The following is an 11082-nucleotide window of genomic DNA, read 5'->3' as shown; positions in this document are numbered from 1 at the left end:
CCCTGGATGCCAGCAGTGTATCTCTCCCAGGTGACAAGGCAAATCTCTAGGGGCATTACTAAGCATCCCTTGAAGGCCAGACTTGCCCCTGATTCTGAATGTCTGATAAAGACGCAAGGACTCTTGTTTTTTCTCTTGGTTTCTGTTCATTTTGGTGCTCCAACTGTCCTGGGTTGGGTGAGTAGCAGCCCCTTTGGGGTGGCTCCTGTGCCCTGTGGCCTGCTCCCTCATTGTTTCCAGCCCTCTGTCACTTACTGCCATAACTAGGCTGCAGCTCCCCTGCCCCTGTTCTGGCTGCAGCAGTTTCTCCAAGAATCTAATTAAATAACTGATAAAAACAAGACAAAACAAAAATGACATCAGCCAAACCCCAGACTCACCCTCAAAGCAGGAGTCTGCTGCAGGGGTAGTGGGAAGGGTACAGAGCAGGGGCCAGGGAGCAGGGAGGGCTGACAGGTCAGGGGCACCGCTGGGTGCCGGGCAAAATCCTTAATTTTATGTTTGGACCACAGTAGTAAAGCCAAACCCTTCTCGAGTCTCCACTTGGGATTTTGAGCACACACACATGTGCCTGGTGTGATTTTCAAGCCCCTGGGTCCGGGACTCGAACTGCCAAGTTGGCCATGTGGGATCCAGCGCCTTAACCTCCATGCTATCTGCTGGCCCAAGCAATACATTTTTTTCACTGACTTGCCAGTGAGTTGCAGACATCATGACATTTCTCACTTAAATACTTCAGCGTGTCTCCTAAGAATAAGGACATTCTCCTGCAAAACCATGATCATACCTACACAATGAACAATAATTCTCTAAGGTCTTTGCAACAACAGTCCATATTCAAATGTCACTGGCAGTGCCAGGACTGTCCTTTACAGCTGTGTTTGCCGTCTGACCAGTCGAAGTTGGCCTTGGTTGCTGGGTCTCTTTGGTCTCTGTATCTAGAACAACTACCCCATTTTCTTTTCTGGTGACGTTGGCTTCCTGAGGGGCCAGGTGATGTATCCTGAATCGGGACTGTCTTATTGTCCCCCATGTCCTCCATGCACACTGGGGACCCCAGAGGTCAGGCTCCAGGGGGTGAGCTAGGCAGAAGCCCCTTTGGGGATACTTCCCCCGATCTTGGCTCAGCACCTCCTGCTCGTCTGTGGGCCTATGGGCTGCTTGGAGTGGTGCCAGCCTGGGGTCTTGTTCCCACCCACTGCCCCTTCATGCCCGGAGCAGTGCAGGGTGATGGTCTGCATGCTTGCGCCTTGGGAAGTTTAATCTGTTTTATTGAATTTCCAGATTCTCAAATCAATAGCCATAATAAGGCCCAGCAGAAATAAAGTCCCGCTGCAGGAATTTTACCGAACAGTTGCTTTTACACAGAGCAGGCTTCCCTTGATGCTTTCAAATAGCTTAATAAGTCTAGCCACAGGCAGTGTATCACGGAGCTAGACAGCATGGAGGCCGGGAAGACTCACGTTGCTGCCTTCCAAGGGTCTTGTCCCCTGGTCAGGATGAAGGCAGGGTGGGGACCACATGAGCAGTAACCTCAGGCATAGCTGGTCTGGCTTGGGGCTCCAGAAGCCACTTTCTGTGGGTGCTGCTGCAAGTCACTGCGCCTCTGCAGGGTGTCTTTGTTGGTAAAATGAGAGATCGATAATAACAGGACCTCTCTGAATCAGACGGAACAGTTACTGGGCCAACTGATTCCTCTGTCTTGGGGACAATTGTCTGGCCACCGTGGGTGAACCAGGGAGAAACAACTGGGTCGAGGGGGCAGAGGGGCGGTGGTGCTGCTGTTGGTCAGATTCTTTCTCTCTCAGTAAGAGAAGCTGCAGTTAGCAGGGGCCTTGGAGACAGGGAAGGTCCTGGGGGATCAAGCAGACTGGGCGGGGCTGGCAATCAGCAGGCTAGGGGACTCCCCAGCAAAAGAGGGGTCAAGGGCAACTGGGCTCCTCAATGCACCCCTGCCTGCCCCTTTGTGGACATCAGGCCCCTCACAGGGTGACTGCTTGTCTTTGGAAAGCCTGTGTCCCCATGAGGCCTTCTTACTGACTGGCTAAAGGTGAGTGCCCTCTGAATCTGCCCAGGTGCTGCTCCCTGGAAGATGGCTGTGAGTTGGTGAAGAGGCAGCACCTACACACTCCCCAGCACAGGGGTTGGCAGGGTGAGGGCCAGGGGGCGCCAGGCCCTCCTTCCTCCCACCCTCATGGCCTGCCTGTGAGTGGGATGAGCAGCAAGCTTTATGCAAGATTGGACGGCAGCCACCAGGCCACTGGGAAGTCTCTCTAATTCGTGGGTCCCTGTCACCTGGCTGTAGACCTCCCGAGGGTAGGCTGTAGGTCCAGCTGCCTTGTCCTCTTTCAACAGCCCTGACACACCATGTTGTGGTGCCGGGTACAGTGGGGACAGAGCTGGACCGAGCACCTCCCCACATCTCGAGGCACACCTTGGGATGGCTCAGTGCTAGATGAGGAGGAGCCTTGCAGAGCGCGGCATGACCTGGGGTGCGTGGCTGGAGCCTGACACACCCACAGAGTAGGGACAGATGAGGTGGGCAGATCTTATAGGAAGGGCAAGCCCTGAACAGCAGGGAAAGCAATAGGCTGGTCTGATGGCCCCCTTCTCGAGAATGGCTTTTGCGCGGCACTTCACAGGCAGTGGGTATTTCTAGAAGGCCAGGGAAGAGCCCTGCTTTCGCCTAATCCCCTCAACAGTTGATGCTGAGATTTTATCTGCAACTTCCTCAGGACCAAGTGTAGCTGGTGGAGCAGTCCATTCTGGGTACAGGCAATATGGAGGGGTATGGCCTATGGAAATTTAAAAATAATAATAAAACAGAATACAAGTTGGTTGCTTTTTCTTTTTATGTATTTTTACAAGTTTATTTATTTCTGTCTTCTGAGAGCAAGCAAGAGAAAGAGAGAAAGAGAGCCTCTCAATAAAGTCTTTACACTATGACCCTCCTCCAGCCTCAGCCATCCCATATTACGTGCACCTGGGAGCCTGGCATGCTCAGGGAGGTCTCCGACTGTAAACCCAGAACCTTCTCATGTGGGTCAGCCTCGAAGGGTCCTGTGTTAGTCTGTGCCTATGTCCAGCCCCTGGTCTGCTTTTTATTATGCACCTGCACCAGCAGGTCAGTGGTAAAATTTTCCTCTTTGAAAAAAAATTTTGTTGGTTTAGGTTCTAAATAATTGCTGTGATTGAGGTTTCATAATACATATGTAAGTTTCAAGTGAACACACTTGTATTCATTATGTCTTACATTTTTTTCTTAATTTTTGGGACCAGCTGGTAGCATAATGGTTATATCGCTGGACTCCCATGTAGTTGACTGTGGTTCAAGTCCTGGGCCTGGCTGCTTGAACTCACACTGGGTGCATGTGCATGTGTGCCCAAAATCCCCAGAGGAGACTGCAGGAGAAGGGATTATGGCATGGCCAACCTCCCTGGGGGCGGGAGGGAGTGATTTCTTGCTTTCTGTCTCTCTGGTGAGTGTACATGTCTTATAGCAGAAATCTCTTAAATTTTTATTTATTCTTAATTTTTAGATTTTTGCCAGTTGGTGTGTGTGCTTGCTGGAGAGAGAAACAGAGAGAAAGAAAGTGAGAAATCACCCCCAGCAAGGAATGGCCACACTTCAATCACTTCTCTTCCATTCTCCTCTCTGGATTTGGAGCATACATACATGCCTGGTGTGATTTTCAAGCCCTGGGTCTGGGACTTGATAGACGCTCTGCCATGTGGGAGTCCAGCACCACCACGCCACCTGTGGCTCCATGTTAATTATCTTTTAACGAACGTTGGGTTTGAGGGCTCCCAGTTAGCTAACTGGCCTCATGAACTCACATGGACCAGCTATACCTGTTGCAAGAATTCATTGACAGGATTTGGAATCATTGAGCTGTTCGTAGGCACAATTTGTATTCCAGCTGCCACTGCAAGGAATCATTCAAGCACAGTGATTGTAAAGACAAAGACACAGGACTTGAGTGCTAATTAGAATTCAAAACTGAAAACAGTGAAACAGTGCAGACTGCTGGGGTAATGTTCTCGTTTGGTAAGTGTAGGCTTTAGTTTATACATGAACTATTTGGCAGACTTTGAATGACATCTTTTAAACCTAAATGCCTAATTTTGATGTTAGTTGGCTATTTTAAAACTCAATACTAAACCAGTAAAGTAAAACACTACATCGTTATATGATTTAGTAAGTGCCTAGTTGTACGTTTTGCAGATGTTTTGGCTTATTAAAATTCACTTCTTAGTTATGAGACAAATAGTTACATAAAATAGTATTACCTCAGCCTGTAACTGAAGGTGCAGAGTTGGGACTGCTGGGTAGATATAAAAAGCATTGAATAAATCATTGATTTTTTTTTTCTTTTCCGTACTATTATTGGTTTTTTTCTTTCTTTCTTCCTTTTCTTTTTATTTTTTTAAGGTTTTTGCCATAGGGCATGTGCACTTGCCAGAGACGGAGCGAGGTGGTGAGAGGGAAAGTAATCAATCAACCCCTCCGGGGGGGTGGCCATGCTATAATCCTTTCTCCTCCTAGGATTTTAGACATGCATGTACATGCGCCTGGCATGAGTTCAAGCAACCAGATCCAGGACTTAAACCAGTTACCATGTGTGAGTCCAGAACTTTAACCACCACGCCACCTGCTGGTCCCTTTTTCTTTATTTCTCTAGTAAAATATATAATTTATATTTAAATATGACACACAATTAGCATATTTAAATATGACACACAATTATCATATAAATATCATACATATGGTCACATATAATAAAAATTGAACATTGAACATTGTATACATATTTCTTCTCTCTTTTTTTTTTTTTTGGAGAGGTTTTTGCTATAGGGCACGTGTGCTCGCCAGAAAAAGAGAGAGAGACAGAGAGATAGAAAGTGAGAAATCACCCCCCAGGAGGGATGGCCATGCCGCAATCCCTTTTCCTCTATTCTCCTCTCAGGATCTTGGGCACGCACGCACACGCGCCCGGCGTGAGTTTAAGCCACCAGGTCCGAGACTTGAACCACAGTTGGCTACATGGGAGTTCAGCAACATAGCCATTACACTAACTGCTGGTCCCGTGTATATACATATTTTGCATTGTGGATATTTATTTTCTGGTTGTTCATCCTTTTTCATCACATAATTATTCCTGAAAATGATTTTTCTGTATGGGAGCAGGGGATAATAAGTGACTGCAAGAGGTCAGGTACTCTAAGCACACCACATTTAAGCCTTGAAAAGTCGACCCTCAGCCCCTCCTCTCGGCCAATCGCGCACGCTGACTGTAAGGCTTTGAGCAATCCAGGGGAGGTTTCTGTGCCTCAGCTTCTCTGTGAGTGGAGATAACCACTCGCAAGGATACTGGGAGCTGTACTCAGTTAACCATGAGTTGGCCGTTGTGTAAGAGACCAGCACTCAGGCCCCGTTGTGAGAGCTGCCGTGGTGAGGGCTTGGGCTCTAGCACTAGGTAGATCTGGTTTCTCTGCTCTCTACCCAGGTGACCTCCAGCAAATATTATCCTTTCCAAGCTTCGGTTTACTCAGCTGCAGGAGGAGCTCATAGCAGCTCCCTTTGAAGTTGGTGGCGAGGGTTAAATGTAATAGCACATGCCAACAGCCCAGGTCAGCCCTAGGTCCATGGCAGGTGCACAGTCAGGAGCAGCCTGTTTCTCTGAAGACACACACTTTGGGAGAGATGCAGTCTCTTGTGGTATGACAGGAGCTTTGGGGGATAGGGTGCTGAGTGGTAGCAGGAAAGAGAAGAAGGATCTGACTTCCCAAGTGTCGAGAAGCCAGGGCTGCCAAAGGGAGCAGATGACTCAGATCCTCCCACACACTGAGCCTCACGGGCCTTCCCAAGCCCACCTCCAGCTCTTCCACTGTGCTCTGGGCCCAGGCGGCCCTCCGGCCAGGCTGGCCATCAGATTCACCCAGGCGTTGCCAAAGTATTCAGATGCCTGGGCTCCCCCTCCAGAAAATCTGATTTCATAGTATGAGTTGGGAACCTGGAGTCAGATATTTTTCTATTGAAGTAAAATTCACATAACATTAAAAGAACTGCTTTAGAGTGTACATTGAGCACATTCAGAGTTTTGCTACCATCACTTCTACCTAGTTCCAAAACATTCCCATCATCGGCAAAAGAGTCACACCCATCAAACGATCACTCTCCATTTCATCTCCCCTTAGTCCCTTAAGGCAACCACTAATCTACTTTCTATCTTTGCGCAGTCAACGATTCCAAATAGTTCCTATACATGCAAACATGCTGGGTTATCAGGAAAGTCACGATGCATTTTTGTATAGAAAAACAAGTCATGGCGTTTCCGACAACCTAATATAATGCATGACTTTCTTTTCTTTTTTTTGTATTACTTGATTTTATTTCACACTAGGTACTGAGCACAGAGCAATCCTCCATAATGACACACACACACACACACACACACACACACACATACACACACACAGAGAGAGAGAGAGAAAGAGAGAGAGAAAGAGAGAGAGAGAATGAGAAAGTAAACCACCAGGTCCAGGACTCAGACCGTGATCAGCCATGTGGGAGTGTCCAGTGCCCTAACCATCATGCCACCTGCTGGTCCCATTAGAACATTTTTAATAATGCACATTAAATTTTTAAAATGTATTCATTTTACAAATTGTTCTGCACTCCAAATATGCAACAGCTTGGACAACACCACTTAGAAAATAAAAGCCAATGTAAAAAGACAGATTAAAACTAGTAGAATACTACGGGTTTACATGGCTCGGATGTTACAGTTTTCTTACTGTATCATCAATGTCAGAAACCTGTTCCTTCAGCTGGCTCCACTGCTCCAGATTTAAAGAAATACCTTTTCTTCCTGGTATCATTTCACTTTCTGGATCCATCCAATATTCTCTATTATCAATTAGAAACTTCCCTTTAAAATCCTGAACACTGGCATAACTCATTTTCCCAGTTGGAAACATGTTATCTCTTCTGCTGCTGCTCTGACAAAGTTCTAGAAGTTTCACCAGTCTTCCCTCTTTATAGGTTTTTCTGGAGCAACTTGCTTTTTCCTCTTCATCTTCTTGTCAACTTCACCGTCAGAATCACTGCCATAAGAGCTCGATGAAACAAGTTCCTTTGATTTAGGCATTGCTCCGCTCCTGCTACCACACAGCCTCCTGCTCATGGCTCCCGACTGACCTAGTGCATGACTTTCTGTGTGTGGCTTCCTTCGCTTAGCATGATGATTCCAAAGTTCATCCACGTTGTAGCATGTGTCAGCACGTCATTCCTTCTTTCTGGCTAAATCATCTTCCATTGACTGTACATACCAACTTTCTTTACACATTTGTCAGTACAATTTGGGTTGTTTTCACTTTTGGTTATTGTGAATAATGCTGCTATGGACATTCATGTATAAGTGTTTGTTTGAATACCTGTTTTTAATTTCTTTTGTGTATGTACCTAGGGTTGGAATTGCTGAGTCACATAATAACTCTCTGTTCAACGTTTTAAGGAGTAGATAAACAATTTTCCATTCCCCGAGAGATGTATGAGTGTTCCAATTTCTCCACAGCCTCATCAACACTTTTCCTTTTTTTTTTTTTGGTTAAATTGTCCTAGTGGGTGCCAGAGGGCATGTGCACTTGCTAGAGAGAGACAGGGGGAAGGAGAGAAGAGAAATACCTCCCAATGGGATGTAGTCACACTGCAATCTTTTCTCCTTAATTTCCCTATTCTGTTTGGATTATGGACATGCACACACAAATACTCAGTGTGTTCTTCAAGCCACCAAGGCCATCGTTATGGTTTTAATTTGCATTTCTTTGAGCATCTTTGTATGTGCCTGTTGGCCATTTGTTCATCTTTTTTGGGGAAATATTTATTCAATTTATTCACTCGTTTTAAAAATCAGGTTGCTGAGACCAGCAGATAGTGTAATGATTATATTGCTTGACTCCCACGTAGTCGACCACAGTTCGAGTCCCAGGTCTGGTGGCTTAAAACTCATGCTGGCGTGTATGCATGCATGCCCAAAATCCTGAGAGGAGAATGGAGGAGAAGGGATTGTGGCATGGCCATCCCCCTTAGGGAGTGATTTCTTGCTTTTTGTCTCTCTGTCTCTGCAGTGAGCACACACACCTTATAGCAAAAATCTCTCTAAAAGAAAAAAAAGTTCAGGTTGCTAATCTTTTGGTTATCAAGAGCTCTTTATATATTCTAGATAATAGAACCTTATCAGATATATACTTTGCAAATAAATAATCCTATAGGTTGTCTTTTTACTTTCTTAATAGTGTCCTCTGAAGCACAAAATCTTTATATACTTTTTTTCTTTTTTTTTTTTTTTGGAGAGGTTTTTGCTATAGGGCATGTGCGCTTGCCAGACAGAGAGAGACAGAAAGTGAGAAATCATCCCCGAGGGGGGATGGCCACGCTGCAATCCCTTCTCCTCCGTTCTCTTCTTGGGATCTTGGGCACGCACGCACCCGCGCCTGGTGTGAGTTTAAGCCACCAGGTCCAGGACTCGAACCGTGGTTGACTACATGGGAATCCAGTGACATAGCCATTATGCTAACTGCTGGTCCCAAAATCTTTATATTTTAATAAGGTGCAATTTATCTTTTTTTCTTTGGTTGTATATGTTTTAGGGGTCATATCTAAGAATTTAATGATAAATTCAAGGTCATGAAGATTCACTCCAGTGTTTTCTTCTAAGAGTTTTGTAATTTTTGCTCTTCTATGTAGGTCTTTGAGTCATTTCTTTTAACATTTATCTTTTTAAACTTATAATAGAGCATGTGCACATACATGTGCAAATGAGAGAGACAGGAGGAGCCGAGCATCCTCCACAGGGTCTGATCATGCCACAATTCCCCTCCTCCAGTCCTCCAACTTGTCAGTTCCTGGGCACTTGCACACATGCCAGTGTATTTCAGGCTGACCAGCTCACTGTGGATCCAGATTCTCTTAAGTAACACATTATCACTGCACCATGAAGCCAGTCCTTTTGATTCATTTAGAATTAAATTTTGTGGATGGTGTAAAGTAGGGGTCCAACTTCACTCTTCTATACATGACTATGCCCTTGTCCCAGTGACACTTATTAATGAGACTAATCCTTCCCATTCAATGGTCTTGGCACTCTCATTGAAAATTTATTTCTGAACTCTCAGTTCTATTCCATTGATCTATATGTTTATATGTATGCCAATGCCACATTGTTTTGGTAACTGTAGTTTTGCAATAAGTTTTGAAGCTGGGAAATATGAATCCTCCACCTTCCTTTTCTTTTTTTTCCAAGATTGTTTTGTCTATTGGGGGGGAGGGCTCCTGCAATTTCACGTGAGTGGTAGAATCAGCAGTTTTTTTTCCTTACCATTTTTATTTTATTTTATTATTTTTTTGAGAGGTTTTTGCTATAGGGCGCGTGTGCTCGCCAGACAGACATAGAGAGAGACATAGAGACAGAAAGCGAGAAATCACCCCCCAGAGAGGATGGTCATGCCGCAATCCCTTCTCCTCCATTCTCCTCTGGGGATCTTGGGCACGCATGCACGCACGTCCGGCATGAGTTTTAAGCCACCGGGTCCGGGATGCGAACCGCGGTCGACTACGTGGGAGTCCAGCGACATAGCCATTATGCTAACTGCTGGTTCCCATTTCCTTATTACTTTTGTATCACTGATTTTAGTAATTATAGTCTTTCTTGATCAGCCTAACTAAAGGTTCAATTTTATTTATCTATTAAAATAATCAACTTTTTTAGTTTTCTGAATTCTCTCCATTATTTTACTAATTTTTATTTCATTTATCTCCAGTCTTTCTTATTTCCTTCCTTTTGGTAGCTTTGAGTTTAGTTAATACATGGTACCAATGTTAATTTTTAATTTTGATCATTTGATATTATGATTATTTAAGATATCAAAGGTAGGGGAGCCTGGGTGAGGGGCATATGAACCCTCTGTACTACTTTTGCAACTTTTCTGTAAATCTAAAATTAGTTTACTACAAGGCTAAACAAACAAGTAAAAATGTTTGGCCTAAAGGGATGAGCATGCAGGGAGTGCTGGAGATGAGATCACGCAGGTGGGCAAGGGTGAAGTCTTGCAGGCCATGGGAAGGAGTGTGAGCTTGTTCTAAAGGTGAAGGTGCACCACAGGAAGGTGTTACACCCTGCAGTGATGTGATCTGACTGGTGTTTTAAGAAGATTACTATATGGAGAATGGACTATAGAGAGGCGAAAGTGAAGGGAGGGAGACTAGAAAGGTAGTTGTCTATGTAAGAGAAGGGGTGGGACTAGAGATGGAGAGAAGCAATCAGATGTTGGAGACAAACCAGCCCAGGCCTGTGAGATAAGCCAGAGAGGAAGAATGCAGGAGGGAGCTGAAAACAACCCCATTCCCAGACAGAAAGCCATAGGATCTGCGTGGAATTCCGGATGGAGCTCCAGGCATGGGCTGTGTCTCAAGATGTTGGGTGACATTCCACAAGCCAAGATATTGTCTAGGTACTAATGTAGTGATAACTATCGATCTTGTACCAGGAATGTAGCCTACATAGAATGTCATGTATAGCGTACACTATTCTTTATAGCTAAATTCACCCACTGCTTATCTGATTTAATTTGCAATAAACAGACTCTGCTCTGGTGGAGTTTTGCTTCTGCTCCAAGAGAGCTTCAGCTCCCTGCTTTTTTCTTTTCTTCATCTCTTGCCTCAATCCTTTGCCATACCCTACCTTCAAGCCCTGAATTTCTCACAACCAGATTTTGCGTCTATTTTTGGGTGAGAGGTGATAGGGTGTAGCGGTGGATTGGATGTAGAACATAACCAAAAGAGAATATTCAAGGATGGCGTATTGGTCTGGTGCCATGACTTAGTGATGATGGGAGCTAGACCCCACATGGCCAGCCACATATTTGAATCCTGGCCCTGGCTGCTTGAAAAACATCCTAATTGCTTGTATGTGTTTGCCTTGAATCCCAACAGGATGGAGAAACAGAGGAGAAGGGATTGTGGCATGATCATGAGTCATTGAGGGGTGCTCTTTCCTTCTCCCCCTTTCTCTGTCTTCCTCT

The 11082-nt window shown here is 45.2% G+C and overlaps 1 pseudogene; it reads right to left on the bottom strand.

Annotated features, from left to right (window-relative positions):
- Positions 1-6783: 6783 nt before the first annotated feature.
- Positions 6784-7151, bottom strand: LOC114006352 (activated RNA polymerase II transcriptional coactivator p15 pseudogene; annotated as a pseudogene).
- Positions 7152-11082: the final 3931 nt, after the last annotated feature.

The sequence above is a fragment of the Tupaia chinensis genome, unplaced genomic scaffold (assembly GCF_000334495.1).
Source record: "Tupaia chinensis unplaced genomic scaffold, TupChi_1.0 Scaffold147282_1, whole genome shotgun sequence".
Taxonomy (NCBI): Eukaryota; Metazoa; Chordata; class Mammalia; order Scandentia; family Tupaiidae; genus Tupaia; species Tupaia belangeri.
This window is presented reverse-complemented; position numbering and strand designations above follow the sequence as displayed.